Source organism: Gigantopelta aegis, chromosome 10 (assembly GCF_016097555.1).
Source record: "Gigantopelta aegis isolate Gae_Host chromosome 10, Gae_host_genome, whole genome shotgun sequence".
Taxonomy (NCBI): Eukaryota; Metazoa; Mollusca; class Gastropoda; order Neomphalida; family Peltospiridae; genus Gigantopelta; species Gigantopelta aegis.
This window is the reverse complement of record NC_054708.1, coordinates 83,760,155-83,767,750: the sequence shown is the minus strand read 5'-3', so window position 1 is coordinate 83,767,750 and position 7,596 is coordinate 83,760,155. Positions and strand designations below refer to the sequence as shown.

The 7,596-nt window shown below is 33.4% G+C and overlaps 4 non-coding genes across 4 annotated transcripts; 2 read left to right on the top strand and 2 right to left on the bottom strand.

The window, feature by feature from the left end:
* The first annotated feature begins 5,953 nt into the window (after positions 1-5,953).
* Positions 5,954-6,092, top strand: LOC121384860. The gene has a single exon (XR_005959477.1). It is a non-coding gene; the product is annotated as a U4 spliceosomal RNA (small nuclear RNA).
* A 177-nt stretch (positions 6,093-6,269) lies between these two features.
* Positions 6,270-6,375, bottom strand: LOC121384841. Its single transcript, XR_005959458.1, has one exon. It is a non-coding gene; the product is annotated as a U6 spliceosomal RNA (small nuclear RNA).
* A 538-nt stretch (positions 6,376-6,913) lies between these two features.
* On the top strand, positions 6,914-7,052 carry LOC121384849. Its single transcript, XR_005959466.1, has one exon. It is a non-coding gene; the product is annotated as a U4 spliceosomal RNA (small nuclear RNA).
* A 177-nt stretch (positions 7,053-7,229) lies between these two features.
* Positions 7,230-7,335, bottom strand: LOC121384840. The gene has a single exon (XR_005959457.1). It is a non-coding gene; the product is annotated as a U6 spliceosomal RNA (small nuclear RNA).
* Between the last annotated feature and the right edge of the window lie 261 nt (positions 7,336-7,596).

Below are 7,596 nucleotides of genomic sequence, written 5' to 3'. Positions count from 1 at the left end.
CTTTAATAACCGAAGATGGAAACTTAATTGAAAATCAAAATAAAATTTTAAATGAAACAACTAAATTTTATAAAAAAAATTTACACATCAGAAAAGACAGACGTTTCGGCACAAAATTATTTATTAAACAAAATGACAAAGACATTAAATGACGAAGACAGAGACGCGTGTGAAGGGGAAATAACTCTTGACGAAGTATCATCAGCTGTTAAATCTTTTGCCAATGATAAGTCACCAGGCTGTGATGGCTTGACTGCAGAATTCTACCTGAACTTTTTTGGTCTAATTGGTAGCGATCTGGTAGAAGTAATTAACGATGCCTTTGATAAGGAAAAAATTAACTTTTACCATGCGCCGTGGTGTTATTGTTTTAATTTGGAAAGGCAACGAAAAACAACTTTTAAAAAACTGGCGACCAATCTCTTTATTAAATTGTGATTACAAAATTATTACAAAAGTTTTGGCAAGTAGAATCAGAGATTTTCTACCAAAAATAATACACCAAAATCAGAAATGCTCAGTAAAAGGCAGATCAATTCATGACGGAGCGTCATTGACAAGAGACTTAATAGAATATGTAAATCGTAATGAATTACCGGGCTTAATTTTATCCTTAGATCAAACAAAAGCATATGATAGGGTGGAATGGGATTTTTTGTTTAAAGTTCTACAAAAATTTAATTTTGGGCCAAACTTTATCAAAATGATTAAAACTTGTTACACGGATATTCAATCCGCTGTTAAAGTAAATGGGTATGTTTCAAACTACTTCAATCTCTCTAGGGGAATTAGACAGGGTTGCCCGATCAGCACAGTATTATATATCTTAGTAGCAGAAACTTTGGCAGAGGCTGTTCGGGAAGATTCCGAAATTAATGGGATAACTTTACCAGATGGCTTCGTCAGTAAGTGGGTAGGGTATTCAGACGACGGTAACGCGACCTTATCAGACTTAGACTCAGTAAAACAATTATTTAATATCCTAAATATTTATGAACATGCATCAGGTGCTAAAGTCAATCTTCAGAAAACTAACGGTTTCCTGATGGGAAAACTTAGGTACGAGAAAGATACGCCTCTTGATATAAGATGGACAAACGATAAATTAAAATGTTAGGCTTTTATTTCGGAAATGTTGATGTCTCAGCTGATAACTGGGAACCCAAAATTCAAAAAATCAAAACAATCTTAAACATATGGAGTAACCGAAATTTAACTTTACATGGTAAAGTAGTTGCAGTAAATTCTTTAGCAACTAGTGGCATTTGGTACTTATCAAACGTTTTGGAACTTCCGGAAAAATATGCCAAACAAATTGATAAAATGATTCTCGACTTCATTTGGAGTTACAGGAAACATTTTATATCAAAAGAGCAAATTCAACTACATAAAGAATTTGGTGGGTTGGGTGTTGTAAATATTCGGCTAAAAATTAAAGCACAAAGAATTAAATTTGTAAGTAGACTATTAAGTCTAGAAGGGGAAGGTAATTGGAAAGCCCTAGCGGATTATATTTTAGGCCAATACAAGAATTTAAATATCGAAAGACACATTCTAAAATGTAAGATTACAAATAATAAAGCTAACTTTAAATCAATGCCGAATATATACAAGGATATTCTTTTAATTTGGAATGACCTTGACATTACTCGAGACACTGACAGTTACCAACAATTTTTTTTTTTTTATAGTTCAAGCAACTCCCGGACATGCCGGGTGCCCCATTTATTGATAAAAAACCTACCTATTTATAAAGAACCAGGTACTCATTGACTGTGTGAATAAGATATACATAAGAGTGTTAGTGCAGTATTTGAAATAAATATATATACATTTTAATTAGTGCGTGTGTGTGTTCATGTGTTCTTTAATATATTTAGTGTAGCTTTAATGAAGTGTATTTACAAAACTTTTTACCTGTTATCGGACCTGGCCCCCAAAGCTACAAGCCCGGGGGGTCCAGATCTATTTTGTCTAAATTTTTGGTGCATTAGCCAACTTATTCTTATAACTGATATGTAATGTCGAAGGCATCATTGCACTTGGCAATGACCCCTCCGAGACACCAGTGTTTCAGGAATGTTTCTTTTCTGTTTGGCAGTTAGAAAACATTTATATGACTGGAAGATCGAGCCCACCCCGGAGTGCCTTGTGTGCGACGGAGTGGACTCAGTCTTGCATGCCTTTTTTCACTGCAAAAAAAACAAACTTTTTATTAAACAAATTGAACCTATCTTTAAAAAACTCTTCGGCAATAAATTCCGTTTAAACCCATATGCCATGATTTTTGGCATTAAATACAAACTTGGTAATTATGCATCGCAGCTAGGAATTTTTCTCTGGAGCAAAGCAATAAGGGTAATATGGACAACTAGAAAACTATTAGAGGGAAATAAGCCATGTAATGACATGGCACTTTTCAAACACTTGGTTTACTCAAGGGTGGAAACAGAATATTTTGCCGCCTTAGAGCGGCCAGACAGAAAAAAAAAATTCCTCAAACACTGGTGTTTCGTAGAGGTGCAATGACGCCTTCGACATTACTTATAAACTATGAGAAATAATGTCTAATTGCACAAAAATGTAGAAAAACAGACTTGGACCCCCCGGCTTGTAGCTTTGGGGGCCAGGTCCGCAAACCAGGTTAATTTCTTGTAAATAATTATTAAAGCAATACACACAAAGTATAGTAAAAGATACAAAAAACACAAGCACGCACTAAATAAACTGTATTTATTATAATACAAGCACAAATATATTTATGTACATCCTTATTTTAACATTCAATGAGAACCTGGTTGATTGTAAATAGGTAGGAATTTGAAAAATAAATGGGGTACCCGGCATGTCCGGTGCTGCCTGAAACTGAAAAAAAAAAAAAAAAAAAAAAAAAAAAAAAAGTGACAGCGAGAACAATGCTACATCGACAGACAGTGAAGACAGCACGGACACGGACGCGTCAACAACTCCAACTACACCGGTAAACAAAGGCACAAAGAAAATGACAAGCGACGTGTGTGACTCTGGGTGCCCCAGGGAACCTGGATCAAAACAGCTCAGGACACAACGACGGATTTCAGATGAGAGTGAGAGTGAAAGTGACAGTAGTGACAGTGATAGTGATAAGAGCGTGCATTTACTTGGAATCAAAGGTACAAACGAGACATTCAAAACAAACACAGGAAGGACAGTTACACAAGAAATAGTAAAGAGATAAAACCTAAACCCAGACAGAAAACGTAATTGGTTCATGGAAACCAAAAGGTACAAGAAAGAAATGGCTTTAAAAAAATTATATACAAATACAGACATTATGGAACAGTGATTGAAACACTTAATTAATGTAATATACTGAAAAGAACTTAAACAATAATAACATACTCACCTTTTCATAATAATATATAATTTGCACATTTAATTTTTAATAATTTATACTTACCTTTGAACAAACAATTTAAATGATGTAAATAATTGTAAATAATATACTTACCGGTTCGTTCCGAGGTTCTGTGAGGCGTAGGGCTGCCAGAAGTCGTTGCTGTTTCGTGAATCTGAAATAGAAAAAATAAATTTTTGAAACTGATAGACAGGAGGAATATAGATGAAATTAATGACATAAATAGCAATATTAGATGTACACTTATAATCATACTCACCCTTTTATAATACTCACCTTTTCTTCTCGATGACTCTGGTCTCGACTAGATGATCTGGAAAAGATAGACAGAAGGAGGAATATACACGAAGTTAATTTAATGACATAAATAACAATACTATATATATATATATATATATATATATATATATATATATATATATATATATATTTATAATTATACTCACCGTTTATACAATACTCACTGTTCGTCCACCGCTAGGCACTGAAAAGACAGAAGGAGGAATATAGATGAAAGAAAAAATGACAGCATTGTAAATAGTAATATAATATATATATTTATAATTAGACTCACCTCTTTTCTCATAGACGCACCGTTTTACTCTACCCTCACTTTTTTCTGAAAACGACAGAAGAAGGAATAAAGATAAAAACTGACATGTAAATAATAATATTGTATATGTAAAATTACATTTGTTATTAAATAGATATTTATTTTCCAGTTTCTATTAATCAGATAAAATTAAATATTTTATTATTATTAAAACAAATATATCATATGCATAATCATATAGACATTATTTTGGCTACATATAAATAAGATTATAAAATCATTTCAATGTCAAACAATTTATATAATGGTAATTGCCAATATTATATATACCATACTCGCCATTGTATATATCAATATTTCCGGTTCAACGGACACTTTGCTCTATTAGAAAAGGCTCAAAATTATATTATTATACATTAACGTTGTCGAAAGTTCCAAATATTGCCATACTAAAATGGCAACTTCATTTCACTTCCAACCTAAACTGGTCTGTTATATATTTAAAGCCATTTATAACCACTCAAGAAATAAAATTAACATGGTTCCAATATAGAATTTTACACAGGATACTGACTACCAACACGTTTGCTTATAAACTAAAACTTATTGACAGTGAAATGTGTAGTTTTTGTCATGAAATGCGAGAATCTATAGAACATCTATTTTGGGAATGTAAAGTTGTTCAGCTTTTTTGGAAAAAAAAATTGAATTGGTTATTAAAATCTTGTAATCATATATTTAACCTAAATTTATCATTTGAACTTGTTATATTGGGATGTAAAAGTAATACTAAAACAGATAATATTTTTGATTTATTATTATTGTTAGCTAAGTATTTTATATATAAATGCGAAGTGCAAAATGTACAGTTACACATTACTCATTTCCAAAACGAAGTTAAACAAAGATACCTGATTGAGAAACATATTCACTACAGTAAAAACTGCTTTAATAAATTCGTTACCAAGTGGGCAATGTACCATTCTCTATTTGATATATAATCTTAAAATTACTTTTGTTCATTCGTTTTCATCAGCCCCAACAGGTCACGTAAAATTGATGTAAAGTAAAACACCTTCATATCTGTATGCCTATTGTATATCCTACTTCTTTTTAGACCACTGAAATGTTGTTATAAATAATGATAAACAATTTCTCTCTCTCTCTCTCTCTCTCTCTCTCTCTCTCTCTCTCTCTCTCTCTCTCTCTCTCTCTCTCTCTCTCTCATATATCATTATATACTTTCATTTACTCTAGATACTTGTTAAAATCCAGGTCCTTATGAATATATTATTTTAATTAAGTCTGCCTATAAAGTATTAACTACATTGTGTGTGTATAAATTATATATAAAATTACTGTAACAACCCATGTCTTCTCCCTTTGCATGGGTTGATATTTGTCAACAAGGGAATGGTCAAGAAAAAATAAACAGTTATTAAAACATTTTTTATATATATATATATATATATATATATTTCCGGTTCGTTCCGACGTACCTGTGAGGCGTAGGGCTGCCAGAAGTCCCTGTTGTTTCGTTTTTTTGCACATGAAAAAATTTAGAATAAATATTTGAAACGTAAAAAAAAAAAAAAAAAAAAAAATTCTCGGCCTTTTGGCTAAAAAAAAAAATAATAAAAAAAAAAGTGGATTTCTAATCATCGAGAATAAAAACATTTCAAAAATAGAACAAGATTCGAGAGAAACAATAAACCAATCAGTAGTGGAAAAAAAAAAGGACAAAAAGAACTAACCAATCAAAAAAATTGCTTTCAATCGCATTATGATAATTACTAAAATTGTCTGTACTTTCCCACTGGTACGCTGCGGATCGTGTTCCGGCGAGGAGCACAAAACGAAGCACGTCTCAGATTATATTTAAAATGAGCGTTTTGTGTGTTACAAATGTAGCACAATGTGATGAATTATGTAGAAGACAAAAATAAAGTATAATGTAAGAACGGTCTTTTCGTATAACCCAACTGACAAAGTGTATTTTTTTCAGCTTTGCGCAGTGGCAATACCATAGCCAGTGAGGTGTATCCGAGGCGTGGTTATTGCTAGTTGAAAACTATTCCCAATACCCCGTGCAGACGCCCTTAACTGGGCGGCTAGCACAATTTTTAATTGCCTCTACGGGGGCTACTCTAAACAAAATATAAGAACTAAAGATGTCTAGTTTAAAAAGAAGTAACAACTCTCATTACAATTTGCTGTTGTTATTGATTTTTTACTCACTTGTTTGCTTGTTTTCTCTGTTGATTATGTCATGTAAATGCTTGCGCGCATATTTGTATTTGTATTCATGTGTTAGTGAAAAAAAATATGGAACGCTTCACGAATTTGCGTGTCATCCTTGCGCAGGGGCCATGCTAATCTTCTCTGTATCGTTCCAATTTTAGTATATGTACTGCGTGAACAGTACACTAGTAGGAGCCACTTTTCGGTTTATATAGCTAAGATGTAGTACGTGTATATGCAGATGGTTATTAGAACATTCATAAATACAAGTAGTAAATTACGCATTCTTCTCTGGAACATATGTCTATGTTTATCAAAGAGGCCACACATAACTTCCAATACTGAAGTCAACCATAACCGATATCGTACCGTCTCATTGACTCTCAGCATGCATAAATAGAACGTACTGTCTTTAAGGATGGGTAACTGCCGTTTGCGCCACGATGACGTCACAACATAACGAGCGTCTTGGAAACGACAGTATGAAGGAACGAATCGCATTATGATAATTACTAAAATTGTCTGTACTTTCCCACTGGTACGCTGCGGATCGTGTTCCGGCGAGGAGCACAAAACGAAGCACGTCTCAGATTATATTTAAAATGAGCGTTTTGTGTGTTACAAATGTAGCACAATGTGATGAATTATGTAGAAGACAAAAATAAAGTATAATGTAAGAACGGTCTTTTCGTATAACCCAACTGACAAAGTGTATTTTTTTCAGCTTTGCGCAGTGGCAATACCATAGCCAGTGAGGTGTATCCGAGGCGTGGTTATTGCTAGTTGAAAACTATTCCCAATACCCCGTGCAGACGCCCTTAACTGGGCGGCTAGCACAATTTTTAATTGCCTCTACGGGGGCTACTCTAAACAAAATATAAGAACTAAAGATGTCTAGTTTAAAAAGAAGTAACAACTCTCATTACAATTTGCTGTTGTTATTGATTTTTTACTCACTTGTTTGCTTGTTTTCTCTGTTGATTATGTCATGTAAATGCTTGCGCGCATATTTGTATTTGTATTCATGTGTTAGTGAAAAAAAATATGGAACGCTTCACGAATTTGCGTGTCATCCTTGCGCAGGGGCCATGCTAATCTTCTCTGTATCGTTCCAATTTTAGTATATGTACTGCGTGAACAGTACACTAGTAGGAGCCACTTTTCGGTTTATATAGCTAAGATGTAGTACGTGTATATGCAGATGGTTATTAGAACATTCATAAATACAAGTAGTAAATTACGCATTCTTCTCTGGAACATATGTCTATGTTTATCAAAGAGGCCACACATAACTTCCAATACTGAAGTCAACCATAACCGATATCGTACCGTCTCATTGACTCTCAGCATGCATAAATAGAACGTACTGTCTTTAAGGATGGGTAACTGCCGTTTGCGCCACGAT